Below are 19225 nucleotides of genomic sequence, written 5' to 3' on the forward strand. Positions count from 1 at the left end.
AAGTCTTGTAGAGACAAAAGCATGTATTATCATCTCGAGTTCACTTGTTGACACGATGGATCTAAGTTTAGAAATGTTCCTCAAGTGAAAAAAGCAGGTTCTTACTGTCTGATTTAAATGTCCCTCCAAAGAAAAAGCTTCATCGAAAATAACACCCAGGTTTCTAAGGTTATGTTTCTGTGAGGAACCTCAGTCACCCAGTCGCCGTTTAATATCAGGCACTGTCTGGTGCAATAATCAAAGTTTCTGCCGGGTTTATCTGTAAGCAATTATTGTTCAACCCTTGTTTAATGTTGGTTAAACAGTCAATCAGATTGGAGAGCTTATGAGCTTCAGCAGGCTTAAAAGAATAATATAGCTGAATATTGTCAGCAAAGAAATGATAAGATACTTCAGGAAACTGCTGTATTATCTGGCTTAAAGGAAACTTGTATATTAAAAACAGAATAGGTCCCAGCACAGAGCCCTGAGGAACTCCACACAACAACTCTGTAGATTCCGACGTGATCTGGTTTGCAGACACACTAAAACTCCTTTCAGATATATCAAAAGAAAACCAGTGAACAGAGCAGACATCCCAACCAGGTCTCTCAGTCTGTTTATCAGGATGGTATGGTTGACTGTATCAAAGGCTGAGGTAAGGTCTAACAAGACTAGGACTGTGTATTCTCCGGAGTTTGCTGACATAATATCATTAGTAACTTTCAGTAGTGCTGTCTCAGTGGAATGCAATTTACGGAACCCAGACTGAAAACGCTCATTGAAGTTATAGTTCTCCAAGTATGCTGTGAGGTGGACAGCTACTGCCTTCTCAAGGAGTTTTGACATAAATGGGAGTTTGGAGATTAAATTTTAAAGTAGTGTTGGATCCAGGGTGGGTTTTTTGAGCCTTGGTTCCACAATGGCATGTTTAAAAAGCTGGAGAACACCCCAGTCTGAAGAGAAACATTAAAAAGGTTCCCAACCCAAGGACCAATGGTGTCAAAAGCACTGATGAAGAGCTTAGTGGGGACAATGTCTTAGGGGCTTGTAGGTGGCTTCATTTTGTCCACCAGGGCTGCTATTTCAATATATATTTTGCAGTTGTAAACGTTGACCAGGAGTACAAAGGGAGTGCCTGACTCGGAGAACAAGAAAGCTTTGGGGAGATTTCAGCATTGATTTCTTTAATCATGTCAACAAAAAATCGGAGGAGTTTACTACTATCTACTTTAGAGTGTACATCTAAAGGTACCACATCTGGGGAGACAATATCACTAATTTTGTCAAAAAGAAACTTGGGATTTAAGGAGTTTGGTTTTCTTCCATAGTCGTCCCGTTTTGCAGCATATTCTCCTTAAGTTTAAGATAGACTCTTTTATCCAAGGGCATGTCTTTTGTAAAGCCGAGCTTGTTTTAATAGCTGTACACAGCTTTTACAGCTTTGATATTCTTTGACACTAGATATCAGGTGAAGGGATTAAATGTAAAGGTTTCTATGTCCCATTTACACTAACCAGTATGTGAGATAGTCAGACTCAAATGTCAAGGAAGGTGGTAGGGAAGCAGACTACGCAGACATTTCAGGTTTCCAAAGGTGAGCAATTTATTTACAGTGAACTTAATTTAATGTGAAACTTCCCCCAAATCAACTGTATCAACAAAACTCAACAGACCATGGATCTGGTAACACAGCTCACCTCTCCTCTCTCTTTAATCTGGTAGAGTAGTGATGGCTCGCTTGAAGCTGAAGCTCCGGTGCGTGTGTCAAAAAAATGAACACACTGCTTCAGAAGCACTGTGTCGAACCTTGATTCGTTTGGCCAGAGTCACGTGATCAGTGCTTCATTTAGAGCGTGACTGCTTCGGTATCTGATTCAATGGTTTATAAGCAGGTGAATCATTCGCGGGGTTTTGATGGTGACAGATAGCAAACCACTGATATTTCTACTGAGAGATTTGGAGCCAGCGAGGAATAGAGGAGGTTCTGTTGTGTGGGAGTATTTTGAGTAGATTTTGGTCAATCGGGTGGGTTTTCCAGCTTTGTGTTCTGGCTGTTTGCTTTTGTTTTGTGCGTGTTTATTTTATTTGGAAACGGGAAAAACTTAAAATGTCAAAAATCTGTTTTTCATAATATAAATATCATTAAATATCTTTAGAAAGACTTCCATTTGACTCGTAACATTTAATGTTATAAAAAGATATATTTTATTTTTAAAATAATCTTAAAATGTTAGTCTACAAAATGTGCAGCAATTTACTGTATTTATTCTCTTTAGCTGATAGTTTGTGGGGCCCAGGTAGACTGTATAACTGCATCTTTACTAGTTTCTCTGCACTCCAGCCTCTTCTGTGCCATGTGAAGGGATTTTTCTTAAGGCAGGAGAAATTATTCAATTCAATTCAATTTTATTTATATAGCGCCAAATCACAACAAAAGTCGCCTCAAGGCGATGCAGAGAAAAACCCAACAATCATATGACCCCCTATGAGCAGCACTTTGGCGACAGTGGGAAGGAAAAACTCCCTTTTAACAGGAAGAAACCTCCGACAGAACCAGGCTCAGGGAGGGGCGGGGCAATCTGCTGTGATTGGTTGGGGTGAGAGAAGGAAGACAGGATAAAGACATGCTGTGGAAGAGAGACAGAGGTTAATAACAGATATGATTCAATGCAGAGAGGTTTGTTAATACATAGTGAGTGAGAAAGGTGACTGGAAAGGAAAAACTCAATGCATCATGGGAATCCCGGGCAGCATACGTCTATTGCAGCATAACTAAGGGAGGGTGCAGGGTCAACTGGTCCAGCCCTAACTATATGCTTTAGCAAAAAGGAAAGTTTGAAGCCTAATCTTGAAAGTAGAGATAGTGTCTGTCTCCCGAATCCAAACTGGAAGCTGGTTCCACAGAAGAGGGGCCTGAAAACTGAAGGCTCTCCCTCCCATTCTACTTTTAAATACTCTAGGAACAACAAGTAGGCCTGCAGAGCGAGAGCGGAGTGCTCTAATAGGGTGATATGGTACTACAAGGTCATTAAGATAAGATGGGGCCTGATTATTTAAGACCTTGTATGTGAGGAGCAGGATTTTGAATTCTGGATTTAACAGGAAGCCAGTGAAGGGAAGCCAAAACAGGAGAAATCTGCTCTCTCTTTCTAGTCCCTGTCAGGACTCTTGCTGCAGCATTTTGGATTAACTGAAGGCTTTTCAGGGAGTTTTTAGGACATCCTGATAATAATGAATTACAGTCGTCCAGCCTGAAAGTAATAAATGCATGAACTAGTTTTTCAGCGTCACTCTGAGACAGGATATTTCTAACTTTATAGATGTTGCACAAATGGAAGAACGCAGTCTTACATATTTGTTTAATATGTGTGTTGAAGGACATGTCCTGGTCAAAAATGACTCCAAGGTTCCTCACAGCGTTACTGGAGGCCAAGGTAATGCCATCCAGAGTAAGAATCTGGTTAGATACCATATTTCTAAGATTTTCAGGGCTGAGTACAATAACCTCAGTTTTATCTGAATTAAGAAGCAGAAAGTTAGCGGCCATCCATGTCTTTGTGTCTTTAAGACATTCCTGCAGTTTAACTCATTGGTGTGTGTTATCTGGCTTCATGGACAGATAGAGCTGGGTGTCATCAGCATAGCAGTGTAAATGTATACTATGTCTTCTAATGATGCTGCCTAAGGGAAGCATGTATAATGTAAACAGAATTGGTCCTAGCACTGAGCCCTGTGGAACTCCATAATTAACCTCAGTGTGTGAAGAGGACTCTCCATTTACATGCACAAATTGGAGTCTATTAGATAGATATGATACAAACTGTATGTTATATGTAACGTGGTATTTTTCAATTATTGTATTTACCAACATCAAGAAGTCACAAGCAAAGAAAGACCACACAATGGTGCATGTTTAAACAAGGAGAGTTTACTGGTCAAAATTATTTATGAAACAAATAAAAAACATTTTTTTAACACCAAAAATACACGTTCAAAACAACACAACGGAGGCCCAATATCAGACAGAACTCCACTCTGTAGAGTGAGCAGTCATTATGAAGCAGTTGGTTTTCTTTTGTGGTTTCAATATGCTCTTCATATTTTTGGCCAGCAGATGTCACCAGAGAGGACTGTGTTGAAAAGCTTCGAGTAATGAACCGTTTTTCAATACAAGCTTCAGAAAGCTTCATTTAGCCATCACTATGGTAGAGACTGGCTTTAAATAGGGCCATCAATTTCCCTCCAATTGCCCAGCCAGTACCACTCACTCAAATTGAGGGATCTAAAACTCTCCACAGATGATCTAAAACACAAAACCTCTTCACACTTCTAACATGCACATTTACACAACTAAATGGCAGTATTGATGAAAAGAAACACATTCAACAAATCCATTTAACCCTTTACAGCCGATCGGAGCGGGCACGCTCCATTTTGCGTAACTATTTTTAAATCCCGGTAGCACTGCAACCACGTAAGCTAGCGCAATAATTTTTTTTGCATATGAAACCAGAGGAGTTGTACTTACATCTTATGCCATCAGCTTGTCCTCGGTCACAGTTTCCTTCCACATATAGCTTTGCAAAAACTGCATAAAAATCACTTGCAGCAACAAAAACATGATATTCCAGAAACACGCTTCGCCGATCCGATCAGCTGTTTGTAACACTTCCTACGTCCATCAGCGCGAACTATCACATGACCGCATGACCTGCCCGAAACCGGAAGTGACGTCATTTTGCGGAAATGTAGTTTTTTTACGATCGGGGCCTTATGAGCCTATACTTGTGTTTTAAAAAGTTATGTTTGAGTTTATGACTTTCTGTGTCGTTTCTGGGATGCTTAGGACTCATATTGCACTGCTGGAAATAGTTTATTTTGATGCATATGCTGTTATTTTGCAAATTTGCACTATAATATTTATTTTCGTTTTTCCTGCAGTATATAAAAATTGGTGTATTTCAAAAATAAAACTATGAAGACACTCAAAATAAATTTCCTGTGGTGGGAAACTAGTTTGTGCAACTTTTTTGTATTTACAGTTTTGAGGGATGAGCCTCTTAAATTTCTCTAACTAGAAATATATGTTAAAAAAACAAAACCGATTTTCAATTTTTTTGTAGTTTATTGCACTTTTTTGCAATTTATGTAATTACTATGCACCTAATGCAGACATATTATTAAAGTTTGGGCTATAATGGTTGTATTGATGTATAGCAACTTGAAATGCTCCCAAAAATGGCTCCACAGCATGTAAAAATATAATATAAGCTCTGGCGGACTTGGTTCTATGGTAGGTCTTAAAGGGTTAAACCTCAAAAGGAAGCATCTCTATGGAAAAACAAACCCCTCCACTTGGTTGGACTTTAAAATGAGGAAATGCTGGGCGGGCGTTTCCCCACACCTGACCCTCATGAAGACTGAAAAGACAAACAAAGTAAGAACAAATGACTTAATCTGTAACATTGGTGTTGCCTACTGGTGTTGGCCAGAGGGGCCGATGGCGCGATATGGCAGCCTCGCTTCTGTCAGTCTGCCCCAGGGCAGCTGTGGCTACAACCGTAGCTTGCCTCCACCAGTGTGTGAATGTGAGAGTGAATGAATAGTGGCATTGTAAAGCGCTTTGGGTGCCTTGAAAAGCGCTATATAAATCCAATCCATTATTATTATTATTATTATTAACATAATAAAATGTAAAGAAACATGTAACTGAGTATTCAGCTTCATTTGCAGAATGTTTGATTTGCCAGCAACTGAATGCTTCCACACACAAACCCGGCATAGTGAGTGAAGCAATGTTACTTAACAAATAGCAAATCATAGCAAATACATAGAAACAGAATAATGTGTTTAATATGCAAAAGAAGAAGAAGAAGTAAACACATATGGGACAAATGGAGACCATTGCAGCTCATCCACTTTGTCACACAGTAACAGTATAACTGGAACACATTTGCAATTTAGATCCAATATTTCTGAGAGAAATAAAAATTGATAGAGATATATGCATGTGTTATTATATTTATGTGTCCCAGATAATTGTTTTTCATCTAGTCATGGGACACCCACCCCTTCCTCCCAAGTTAACTGCAGCCAAAGCGAGCTAGTGGGGGTATTTAGACACTCACAACCAGTGGGGTAAAAAGAGCAACCAAGAAAGTGGCAGCCTGCACGGCCACAGATGTGCTGGAGGAGCTAGAAGCTCTACCCATGGAGAAACTCCTGGAGAACCTTGCTAAGCCTAACAGGGGACAGGTACTTCTGCCCAACCTGGCAGCCACAAAGTGAACTCATTTAGGTAAAGATAACCACATGCACCTAACCAGCCTGCACCAGCCTGACATTTCTTCCTCCTAAGTAAAAACGAATGGATGGATTGAACTTAGAGTCTCAGCTCAGTTTTCTATTTTGACCACCTACACCCCAAGATACTCTTTTAAAAAGTGTTGTTTTCAGATCCCTTTGAAGTTCATAAAGGGCCTGTTCATTTTCATTCAGATGTTTTATTACATAAATGTTACTGTTTTCTTTTGATTTATGCTCCCACTACACTGCACCTCTACAAACAACAATGCCACGGACTGTCAGCTGCTTTTACATGCTGTGAACATGAGTAGGTTTGATCAGAGTTTCAATTATCAAAGAAAAGACAAACTGAGCAAAAAGAAGGAAAAAAAGACCAACTTCTTCCCAACTGACAAGAAAAATACTCGTCATGTTTTCATAATAAAGGATCAGGCTCCCCATTTATGACAGCTTGGACCAATAATGTATGTTACACTGATGCTACTGTAGAGACAGGGTCAACATCTCTATTTAAATATAATTAATATGCAAAACACAATAAAAGTTATACATGAATTATTCATTATTTTTACCATTGATAAAATTCATGTATACTAATCAAAGTTATACATGAGTAACGACATTATTAATAATGATTAATAATAATAATTCTAATGCCAACATGATGACTGTTCATAGCTCCTGCTTTGAAATACTGAACTTAAACATTGACCTGATGAAAGATCACAATTCACAGTGGCCCACTGTCAGAATCATTCTGAATATAAACTCATCGAGTTAATCTGAACCTTTCTCAAATGTGCTGTGAATAAATGCTGCTGCAAGCCACTGTGGGAAAGCTGTGTTATTATCATGGAAACATCTGTGACACATCCACAGAGGACGAGGACACAAAGGGACGACACGCAGAGGCTGTGTTAAAGTCAAAAATCCAAATCTTTAGTCCTAAACAGGCAGTGGTTACAAACAGGAAGACGAGCAGTCCATTAAACAGTCTACAGGGTCAAACATACAGAGAATTCAAACAGCTATTAAAAACAAATAACTGGACACTGAAAAACTTCAGTGATGTGTGAGGCACCAAAGGGAAGCAGCTGAGTATATTCAATGAATTCTCTTCAAATACAAAGACAGAAACTCCTACAGGCAGCATGCAAACTGAGCAGGATACACAAAGATCAGAGATTACAAAATAAATCAGAAAAGGATTTCAAACTTACTGAGAGCAAGGCCTCTGTTACAAATCTGTCTAATAGAAAAACATGCTGTACAGATACAATACGCTCAGTGTTCATGGTCATTTAAAAACTGGCTCTACCTGAACCACTTCAATATTTTATGAAGTCACTGAGTCGACCATTTCTACAGTTTGTTTCCTTCATTGCAGTTAGAGTGCGGCTGGTAAGGATGAAAACACACACAGAGCGTAAATTGTCTTTGTTAGTAACAAACGTCAGCAAAGAAAAGACAAAACACACAAACACTCTCATGATATTCATGAATCATCAGAAAGCATCCAAACATTCTGCTCGTGGACTTTTACAGTCTTATTTGCACTCGCTCATCTTCATAATCATCCTGATCAATACATGACAGGGGAGGCTTTGAGGTAGGCGGGGCTCTCTGCTGATGTCAGCATGAAAGGCAGGACCAGCGTCTGCCACATGTTGGTGAAACATCACAGTACACTGGCGTGGTTTCCTTTCCAGATGTTGGACGTTTGACACTTCAACGTTGAGGCCAACAAGAAGACACAGTTTTGGGTCGGGTTGCTGCAGGGTTTCTAACTGAGCAAAAGCAGAAGCACACAGACCAACAGGGATCAGATGCTGAGTGTTAGAGGAACATCTGTGCTGATCACTGAATGCTGCTGTGGTCTCTTGTTGAAGTTGGCTGGTGGGACAGTCTAATAGTGATATCCTGCCCATCGGAGGAACACTTTTAAAAACACATGCAATATTTTGTTTGTATTACAGTCACAGTTTATGTTATTTTTGTCCTTTAAAAGTGTTGCTGTACTATAAAGTCCTATAATTTGAGGCTAAAATGGCTCAGAGAGTCTCTCTCTCAGAGGATCTCCTTTGAAAGTGGAGACGGCTTTATCCGCTGATCCACGTCACTTTACCTGGATGTTTTCTTTGAAGCTGGATGAAGACTCCTCTCCCTCACTCCTGCTGCAGCTGTGTGGTCCAGTTGGCCTCTGAGATCACAGTCAACATCTGTAGCAGAAGAGGGCAAATAAAAGTCCAGGTTACCAAAACTGGGAGCTTTTCCAAAATGAGCTGACGGTTCACTCGTTAAGCTGAAAGAAAGATGCTTTAATCACAGCAGTCACACATGTGTCCACTGCACCATCTGGAACTCTTGTTTACACTCGTAATAACACAAACACTAAATCCTGCTTCTCTGGTGCTGTTGTGTAGCAGTGTGTACACCTGAGACTGTCACCTGTCTGTCTGTCCTGCACTCTCTCTCTGTTTCTTTCTCTCTGATTGTGGAATAAAAGTATGAACATGTGTTTATAAGTTACACTTGTGTCTGAATCCTGCAGCTTATCACACATTTGATTTCCATGTGTGACGACTGCAAGTGTCCAGAGTGAGGACAGACTGAGGGAGCCACTGCTGCACATCATCTGTGAGGCTTTGCAGCCCTGATGATCCACCAGGACAAACTCAGCAGTGTGTGAGGAAGAGGAGGAGGAAGAGCCAGCAGCAGCTGACAGATGGAGAGAATAGACAGACTGTTCCCTGTTTGTGAAGGACTGCTAGGAAAGTTTAACATAACTGTCTGTGCTGAATCAGTCTTATTAGGTAATGTTCAAATAATGTGATCATCCCAGTGTTTTCAGTGTGGGAGAAAGTACTCAGGGCCTTCAAGTTACACACTATGAAAGGCAGCAACAAGTTTAATGTTCAGAAACCTAAAGTCTGTATCAGCAGCAGGATGGAGCTAAAAATAAATGTTGGTTTCAGTTCTATGAAGCTTTGAGTATTTTGGATCAGTAGCTGCTGTGTTTGTTGCATCATATTGCTGTAACTGTTTATATGCTTTATATATTCTGAGCTAAGTTGATCTATAGTGTTACATCATATTCTATAAGGATGTTATGTGTTTGTAGACTTCCTGCCCAGTTTGACCCATTTAGCAGAAGTCAGCCTGTTTAAGGCTCTGATATCTATTCTGTGTGACTTACAGCAGTTATGACATGGTCTGATTTTCTCACCCAATAAAGGAATATTTCATATATCAGTCTACTCTTCATTCTATCAGACACAGTTATCACAGCTCGTACATTTGCTTTTTACACATGTATGTAAGCATTGAGCCAAATTTAGTAATGCCAACATATTAAACGAACAATATTTGTCTCTTATATATGATACATCTGTATACACACTGTCACAGATACTTGTGATGCTAGGTTGGCCATGAAAGAACTTTCTGCAGCCATTAACAAACACCAGAATAAACACCCCGAGGCTGCTTTTATTGTTGCTGGCGACTTCAACCACACCAACTTAAAGACAGTCCTCCCCAGATTCCACCAACATGTCTCCTGCCACACCAGAGGAGACAAGACTTTAGACCATGTGTATTCCAACCTGGCTGGAGCCTACAAAGCCACACCCCTCCCCCACATTGGACAATCGGACCATCTCTCCCTGTTCCTCACACCTAGGTATTCACCACTCATCCAACGTGTGAAACCTGCTGTGAGGACAATTAAACTGTGGCCAGAGGGGACAGACGCAGTGCTCCAGGACAGATTTAAAAACACAGACTGGAATATGTTCACCCACACAGACCTGGACCAGTACGCCTCATCTGTACTGGATTACATCTCCGAAACCACAGACAGTGTCACCACCCAGAAACGGATCACCATGTACTTGGATGAACCGGGATGTTCGTCTCCTCCTGAACGCCCGCAACACCGCCTTTAGGTCAGGAGATGCACACGCCTACAGCACAGCCAGGGCTAATCTAAAGGAGGGCATCAAAAAAGCCAAACACCATTACAAAAAGAAGGTAGAAGAACACTTCTCCAACTCCAACCTCCGACGCATGTGGCAAGGACTCCAGACCATTACAGACTACAGGACCAACAAACCCTCCCCCGCATCCTCTGATGTCTCCTTCCTCAACGAGCTCAACAACTTTTATGCTCGTTTTGAGCGAGGGAACCCCACAACCACAACCAAAGCAGACATGACGCCAGACCACCAACCTCTGACTCTCTCCCCCACCGATGTAGGAGCGGTGCTGAACAGGATCAATGTCCACAAGGCTGCAGGTCCTGATGGCATCCCCGGGCGTGTTCTCAGAGCGCAGGGCTCTAGACTAACTTTTTGCCACGGGCGTACCAGTACGCCTAACTTTAAAAAGTTAGGATTACCGGCACAAAAGTTAGGCGCACACAAATTTTATAATAATTGATATAATATAATGTGTTTTTCTGGATAAACTGTGCTTTTTCAGCATTCAAAGATTGATGACACCGTGTCAGAGCACTGGCTATGAATTTCAGAAGGATCAGGCCTTAAAGAAAAGTTAGCAATAGTTCTTTTCCTATTACAGCTACATCCACGTCTGTCGTGCCTAGGCTGCTCACTAGGGCTGGGTATCATCACTGATTTCTATAATCCATTCGATTCCGGTTTTCAAAGTCCCGATTCGATTCAACTTAGCCTCAGACAGTCAGAAATATTATAATTCTGATCATTTATCAGTACTGACTTCATCAGAATTGTGAGCATCACAGCAGATGCCTTTGTGTGAAAGTAACTGAGAATAAAACACAGAAAAACATGAAGGAGATTTTCCTGGTCTGGCTTTTTATAGCAGATAACCTTAAAAATATTCTACAATGTTCTGCATATAAAGTTTAAATTTCTTCAGTATTGAACAACAGAAAAAACAGGCTTTCTTGTTCGAGGTCATTTAAGTGAAAAAAAGAAAAAGAAAAGAAAAAGACAGCAGCCGCAGCGCTGTAAACAACGGTAGACTGGTGGGTAATAAGCGAATGAATAATACAGAAAACAGAGATTGGAGACGGGAAACTGTTCTTGAAGTACAGAGAGAGAGAGCTAGCTGTGCATGAAGTGCGATTTTAATAGTCGTGGAAGCAAAACAGCAAAATTCAGCTCGGTGAATTTTGGTTGGAGAGACAAAACCTGCAGCTCAGAATCAGCGCAAAAAGACGTAAACACAGCGCGGACCGGACGCATCAGGATCGCTAAGCTCCGACAGCGTGTCCGTCTACGGGCCGTCGGGTGAGAAAGCCGAGAAAGACAAAGTTAATTCTGATGCGTCGGGTCTGTGCTGTGTTTACGTCTTTGTGTGGAATCCGTGTACCTGCTCTCATTTGCTGTTTGGTTGTTGTTGAACTGGTTTTGTGAGCTTTAATCTGAGAATCTGGCGTTTCTGGCAAAACACAGTTATATTTAAAAGTCGATTCAGGATTTAATGAATCGATAACGCTTTATTCAAGCTACTCACCTCCCACTTCCACCTGCACTTTCAACTGGACCACGGCCAATCAGAGAGGTCCCGCCCCTGACTATCTCTGATTGGTTTAGTCCACGATAGGGGCAAAATGTGTGTCTGTTGTTGACCACAGGGAAGGTTGCAGATTTTTTTTTTTTTTTTTTTTGCTACCCGAACAGTTGGTCGCACAGGTGCAACCAAATATTTTTTTTAGTCGCACCACTGAAAAATTTGGTCGCATTTGCGACCACATTGGTCGCACTCTAGAGCCCTGGAGCGTGTTCTGGGAAGCTTGCAGGAGTGCTCACAGACATATTCAACCTGTCCTTGGCCCACGCTGTTGTACCGGCCTGCTTCAAATCCACCTCCATCGTGAAATTACCAATCAATCAATTACCAATCAATCAATCAATCGTCCCGATACCCAAAAACTCCAACCCATCTTGCCTCAATGACTACCGCCCAGTAGCACTCACCCCCATCATCACTAAGTGCTTAGAGCAGCTGGTCCTAGCACACTTCAAATCCTGTCTCCCCCCCACCCTGGATCCCCACCAATTCGCATACCGCCAGAACAGGAGCACAGAGGATGCTTTCTCCATCGCACTGCACTCTGTCCTCTCACACCTGGACAACAACACCACCTACGCCAGAATGCTGTTTATAGACTTCAGTTCAGCATTCAATACAATCCACCCCTCACAACTCATCAGGAAACTGACAGACCTGGGCATCAGTTCCCTCATCTGCAAATGGTTACTGGACTTCCTGACCAATCGCCCCCAATATGTCCGGCTGGATAACCACTGCTCATCAACCATCACAATGAACACCGGTGTACCACAAGGCTGTGTGATGAGCCCTTTCCTCTACTCCCTCTTCACCCACGACTGCAGACCTGCTGATGGTTCCAACACCATCATTAAGTTTGCAGATGACACCACGGTGATTGGCCTCATCAGTGACAACGATGAGGCCGCCTACAGGGAGGAGGTGGATCGTCTGGCTGAGTGGTGCGACACAAACAACCTGCTGCTTAACACCGAGAAGACCAAGGAGCTCATCGTGGACTACAGGAGGAATGCTGACCCACATCCACCCATCCACATTAAGGGGACGGCTGTGGAGCGTGTGAGCAGCTTCAAGTTCCTGGGAGTCCACATCTCCGAGGATCTCACCTGGTCGACCAACTGCTCCAAGCTGGTCAAGAAGGCTCACCAGCGCCTCTTCTTCTTGAGGACTCTGAGGAAGAACCACCTGTCCTCAGACATCCTGGTGAACTTCTATCGTTGCACCATCGAGAGCATCCTGACCAACTGTATAACAGTCTGGTACGGGAACTGCTCTGCCTCGGACCGGAAGGCGTTGCAGAGGGTCGTGAAAACTGCCCAGCGCATCGCCGGAGCACCACTTCCTGCCATAAAAGACATCTACAGGACATCTACTGAAAAGGGCTGGGAAAATCATCAAAGACCCCAGTCACCCATCACATGGACTCTTCACCCTCCTGCCCTCTGGGAGGCGCTACAGGAGCCTCCGGACTAAGACCACCAGGTACCGGAACAGCTTCTTCCCCACAGCTGTCAGACTCCTGAACTCTGCCTCCTGACATCTGACCCACGTTAACTTATGGACTCAACATACACACACCCACAATGGACAACTGTACCCTATTTGAATCACCTTGTTGTTGAATTGTGCTATACAAATAAATTTGCCTTGCCTTGCCTATTTCAGGAAGCCGGTTTAGAAAACTCAGAGTGAAAAACGATACTCAGGGTTGAGTAACCCCGAACTGTCCAACTCGGAATATTCGGTTTCAGAAACGCTGATAACAAGCAGTTCAATCAACGCGGAGTTGCTTTAACCCCAAGTTAAGTGCGTGCACGAGCCTCAGCTGCAAAAGAAAGGGAGCATGCATGGCAAAACATAGCCGACAGAGTCAATGCGTGAGTGTTAATTTAAACATTGATCTAGGGATTTCCACCCATTTAACACATTATTTTATTATATTTTATTTTTTATTTTATACATTTTATTTTGTGATGATGTGAGCACAAGTGCAACCCAACAGGCCCCAAACGTTCCTGGCATCAAGTAAAAATGAAGTATAAAAATATAGTCGAAACAGGTAAGGTGTAATTGTATTATGAGCCATAGTGCTTGGTCTGTTTGTCCGATGTAAATCGATTGCAGTTAGAGGCTACATTAATTTTCTTTCTGTAAGCACTTATTGAAATTATCTGAGCACATTACAAGTACATATTTGCTTACTCTGTATGCTCAAATGTGACCCGTTATGGCTAGAAAAAAAACGGAGGCCCGAATAACAGGTGGGGGTCCTCCACCACCACCACTCACAGAGCCTGGCCACTTGGCTTCCACATTTGTGATAATGTTGGCAGCATCACAAATGATCTTCACAGTGCAGAGAACACAAATTAGCATCCATTACTATAATGAAATAATTTGTTAGTTTGAAATGCTACAGGGAACTATGTACCTGCACATTAATGCTGTGGAAAGACTTCCTGTTCACATAGTCTCCTTCTTTTACTGAAGGAGCAATGATTGGAATGTGAGTGCCATCTGTACAGCCAATCACGCCTGGGAACCGTGAAAATAAATGTAAAATTTAAGTAGTAGTTCAAGTATCACCACATCATAAATTAAGTTTTGTTCATCCTGCTACCTCCAATTTTGTGGAATCCCTCTTTGATGAATCTTGTGGGTCTATGACCGGGGAACACCACAGAAGAGTGCAGGAGACGTTTCAGTGCAACTGTAACATTCCTGACTGCCCGACAGACGGTAGCCTTGGAAACGTGCTCAGCGTCACCAATATTATACAGAAAGCTCCCGTTTGCAAAAAACCGAAGTGCAATACAAATAATATGTACAGAACTGAGAGAATGTCCACGATGTGTCTTATGAGTAATATTAGGCCTGAGGATGTTATTCAAATAACTTAGAGATTGTGCTGAACAACGGTAACGTTCACACAGAAAATCATCAGGAAATGATAAAATGTCCAAACGCGCTCTAATCACTCTCTCCCGGCGGAGAGCTCTGCGGAGAATTTGGGCTTCAACATCTACTGGCTCTTCAAGGAAGTGGCACGCCATGTCTGACACTTCCTACAGTCAGGTTTCCGACACAGAGGCGGAGAAAGTCAGGGTTAGTTGAAGTAAACCTGCTAGGGGGCAGGTTAGCTTCACGGAGTGTGTCGTCATAGTGACTCACTCAGGATTAATCTAAACTCGCTTTGTGAAACTGAAAACCCAGAGTTTTCGTTAACTCAGGGTATACTTAGTCAGAGTTTGCACTAAACCAGCTTCCTGAAATAGGGCCCTGGACCCTCAAACACACAATAATAACATGGAGTGAACCACCACTCACAACCACTAGCACTTTATATAGCCTCTGTAGAAATTATCCACACCCTCACTTATCTTAACTGCACTACTGTATAGCTCTGTGTAAATAATCATTCTGTACATTCGATAATCTTTAATCCTACAACTGTTTACAACTTGCATAGTTCCCATTTCTGTATAGCTGCATATCTCAGATTTCTGTAAAGTTATTTATTTCATATTCTGTATAGTTTTTCATATTTATATCCTGTTCATAGCCTGTACATAGCTTGTACTCACTACAGCCTGTACATACTTATAGTTATAGAATATTCATACTTCATACCGTGTACATTATAACATACCATAATAGAGCCATTTCTGTAATATACTTACATATCTATACTATTGCTAATATATATTGTAATATATCTATATCACTAAAGCACTTCTGGATGGATGCAAACTGCATTTCGTTGCCCTGTACCTGTGCATGTGCAATGACAATAAAGTTGAATTCTAATTCTAATTCTAACAAGCTGAAACGTCAAGACTGGGCCAAGAAATATCTCAAGACTGGTTTTTCTAAGGTTTTATGGACTGATGAAATGAGAGTGAGTCTTGATGGGCCAGATGGATGGGCCCGTGGCTGGATTGGTAAAGGGCAGAGAGCTCCAGTCCCACTCAGACGCCAGCAAGGTGGAGTACTGGTTTGGGCTGGTATCATCAAAGATGAGCTTGTGGGGCCTTTTCGGGTTGAGGATGGAGTCAAGCTCAACTCCCAGTCCTACTGCCAGTTTCTGGAAGACACCTTCTTCAAGCAGTGGTACAGGAAGAAGTCTGCATCCTTCAAGAAAAACATGATTTTCATGCAGGACAATGCTCCATCACACGCGTCCAAGTACTCCACAGCGTGGCTGGCAAGAAAGGGTATAAAAGAAGAAAAACTAATGACATGGCCTCCTTGTTCACCTGATCTGAACCCCATTGAGAACCTGTGGTCCATCATCAAATGTGAGATTTACAAGGAGGGAAAACAGTACACCTCTCTGAACAGTGTCTGGGAGGCTGTGGTTGCTGCTGCACGCAATGTTGATGGTGAACAGATCAAAACACTGACAGAATCCATGGATGGCAGGCTTTTGAGTGTCCTTGCAAAGAAAGGTGGCTATATTGGTCGCTGATTTGTTTTTGTTTTGTTTTTGAATATCAGAAATGTATATTTGTGAATGTGGAGATGTTATATTGGTTTCACTGGTAAAAATAAATAATTGAAATGGGTATATATTTGTTTTTTGTTAAGTTGCCTAATAATTGTGCACAGTAATAGTCACCTGCACACACAGATATCCCCCTAAAATAGCTAAAACTAAAAACAAACTAAAAACTACTTCCAAAAACATTCAGCTTTGATATTAATGAGTTTTTTGGGTTCATTGAGAACATGGTTGTTGTTCAATAATAAAATTATTCCTCAAAAATACAACTTGCCTAATAATTCTGCACTCCCTGTATATGGTGATAAATATCTTTGGTCATATGGTCCTGCTCTGTCTGTCACCTTCTGTGTTGAGCTCATTGTTTCCTCTGTAGTGGCTGAGCTGAGTCCAAGTAGCTGAAAATGTTCCTCTGCTGCTCCGTCAGACTCTCCTCCTCCTGCTGATCAGCTGGGACACAAAACAGATCTTTGTTAGGCTCCACACTGCACTGAAGAGTCAAAGTGTCTCATATGTTCATCTGACAAGTAAAAGAACACATTTTTGTTTCCCGAGGTGGGCAACTTGTTGGAAACAAACACAAAAGGTTTGAGCACTGATACCTGCCATTGCTGGCATTGAAAGATGCAACGCCAGCAATGTGGATTGTCAAGACTCAAACCAATCATCAAGCAAAGACAACAGGGATCAAATGTACCGCATTTTGATCCGGGACGTACTCTGCATGAAAACAAGCGCTCACTCTTCCTGCTCAACAAATGCCAAGGGCGGAGCCTTATACCACGTGATACAGAAGCTGTGCCGTGTGATGCTAAAATTAGCAGGGAAAAAACAACGGAGAGCACGTCAGGGATGACGAGAAAGTGACAGGAGAAAATCCGTCCCGGTCAACCACCCAAACATCAATAACGGGAACCTTATACAGTGCTTCCCTATACACGTCGCACTCCCGCAGGCACAAAGACATTACGGAGGCTATCACTTATCACCTGACCAAAGATATGGCTCCATCAACACTGTGCAAAACGAGGGATTTAGGAAAACGATCAACACCCTAGACAAACGCTACACAGTGCCGTCCCGCAACTATTTTTCTATTGTTGCACTACCTGCTCTGTACACGCAGCGTCGAGCAACGGTGGAGACGGAATTTCAAGCAGGACAACATTTTGCTGCAACAACAAAACGTGAGACATTTGTTGTTTTATGTTTATTTATTGTTATGAGAGAATCATGATCTCAATTCTAAGCCAAAACATCGTGATTCTCATTTTATGCAAAATCGTGCAGCCCTAACATTAACACAAAACTATTGTTTCACCAGAGAAACACACATGAAGAGAGAGAGAGAGACAATAACAGCTACCAAACAGTCGTCATAATTCGTCACACAATGAGAAAAGGACAAATCAACAAGTAACAATGACTAATTAATATTAAAATCTGTAACATAATGTATTGTTTGGAGTTTAGTCTGATTGGTTCAGGATGACCTGCCATTATCCAATCACACGTCTGCTTACCTGCATCTTTTCTCTTTTTTCTAACCTGAGCACCTGATGGCTTTGAACTTTTGTTGTCCATCTTCCATTGGTTTGAATTTTGTGCTCCAGTACAAACACAAATCCCCAACCCGAGGATCAGCACAATTAACCTAACAGACCTACACCTTAGTTCACAGATTCACTTTGTCTAAGGTTGATTTCTGGGATTTCACACAACCCAGGATTCAGATCGTGAATCCATGATGGGCTTGGATTTACATCATTATAAATGAAATGTGCTCTACTTGGAAGCAGCCGGCCCCGCCCCTTTTGACGGGTTGTGTGAGACTTTAAATCATCAAACTGTAAATTATAAATTTAAATTGTTATTGATCCTTTACCCCGAGTCCTAAAGTGTAGATTTATTTTCTTACTCTTCTTATATTTATTGTTTGTTTACTTGCACCGCTGTAACTGCAGCCTCGTCGTCTCGTCTCTCTATATGCTGGACTGTCTGTAGCGGAGATGACAATAAAGTTTACTTTGACTTCAGCAGCGCGCAGGCGCACCGAGGGCTCTCGCGCTCACTTTATAGAATTTAGAAAAAACATGGGTGCAGATTATAAGTCTGTATCATAATATCTGTTTGTTGTTTTTATTTTGTTTTGCGAGTTGGTTATTAGATGCCGCTGCAGCCAGCCAGAGACTCCCCGCCGCCCCGCCCTCTCCTCCCTGTGCCGCCAGCAGCAGGCGCACCTCGCAAACGGAGGGCGCCCTTACTCCCAGCAAATGGCTGATAGAAAACCGATCGGTGCCTACGAATTTCCCAATATGCGTTGGCATGACGTCGGGGAAGCATGGGTACGACCGATTATTTTATTTTTTTCTTGCCCGTGATGCCCCCCCACCACGATGCATTCTATTGGTTTGCACACTTACACACACCCAGCTGTGGTTTCCTGTTTTGCTGGACTCTGGAGAGCCCCGCCTTTAACGCTCTTCTCTCACAGAGAGCAACAGAAAACTTGGAAAAACTCCAGATTGACTGAACTCAGTTCAAAGTTACCTTGACACCTTTAGATGTGAGACGTAGTGATGGTCCGCTTGAAGCTGACGCTCCGGTGCGTGTGTCAGAAAGATCAACGCGCTGCTTCAGAAGCACCGTGTCGAGGCTTGATTCGTTTGGCCAGAGTCACGTGATCAGTGACGTCTGAAGCTTCGTTTAGAACGTACCTTTTTTTAAATCGAACTTTATTGAAACACGATGAGTATACAACATACAAACAGATGAAGTTTACAAAAGAACAGAACATGAACATACAGAACCAGGAGTAAAAAAAATGATGATATGAGTAGGCGAAAAAAATCAACATATAAATATTGTTCTGAG

At 42.0% G+C, this 19225-nt stretch overlaps 1 long non-coding RNA gene across 1 annotated transcript; it reads right to left on the bottom strand.

Moving 5' to 3' along the window:
• Nucleotides 1-7205: 7205 nt before the first annotated feature.
• On the bottom strand, nt 7206-19012 carry LOC146712389 (uncharacterized). The gene is made up of 3 exons (XR_014916930.1): nt 18902-19012; nt 16696-16801; nt 7206-8507 (listed from the first exon to the last, which is right to left on the bottom strand). It is a non-coding gene; the product is annotated as an uncharacterized LOC146712389 (long non-coding RNA).
• Nucleotides 19013-19225: the final 213 nt, after the last annotated feature.

The sequence above is a fragment of the Copadichromis virginalis genome, linkage group LG3 (assembly GCF_057382275.1).
Source record: "Copadichromis virginalis isolate Kocher_CV1m ecotype Utaka linkage group LG3, C_Virginalis_male_GT1.1, whole genome shotgun sequence".
In the NCBI taxonomy this organism is placed as follows: Eukaryota; Metazoa; Chordata; class Actinopteri; order Cichliformes; family Cichlidae; genus Copadichromis; species Copadichromis virginalis.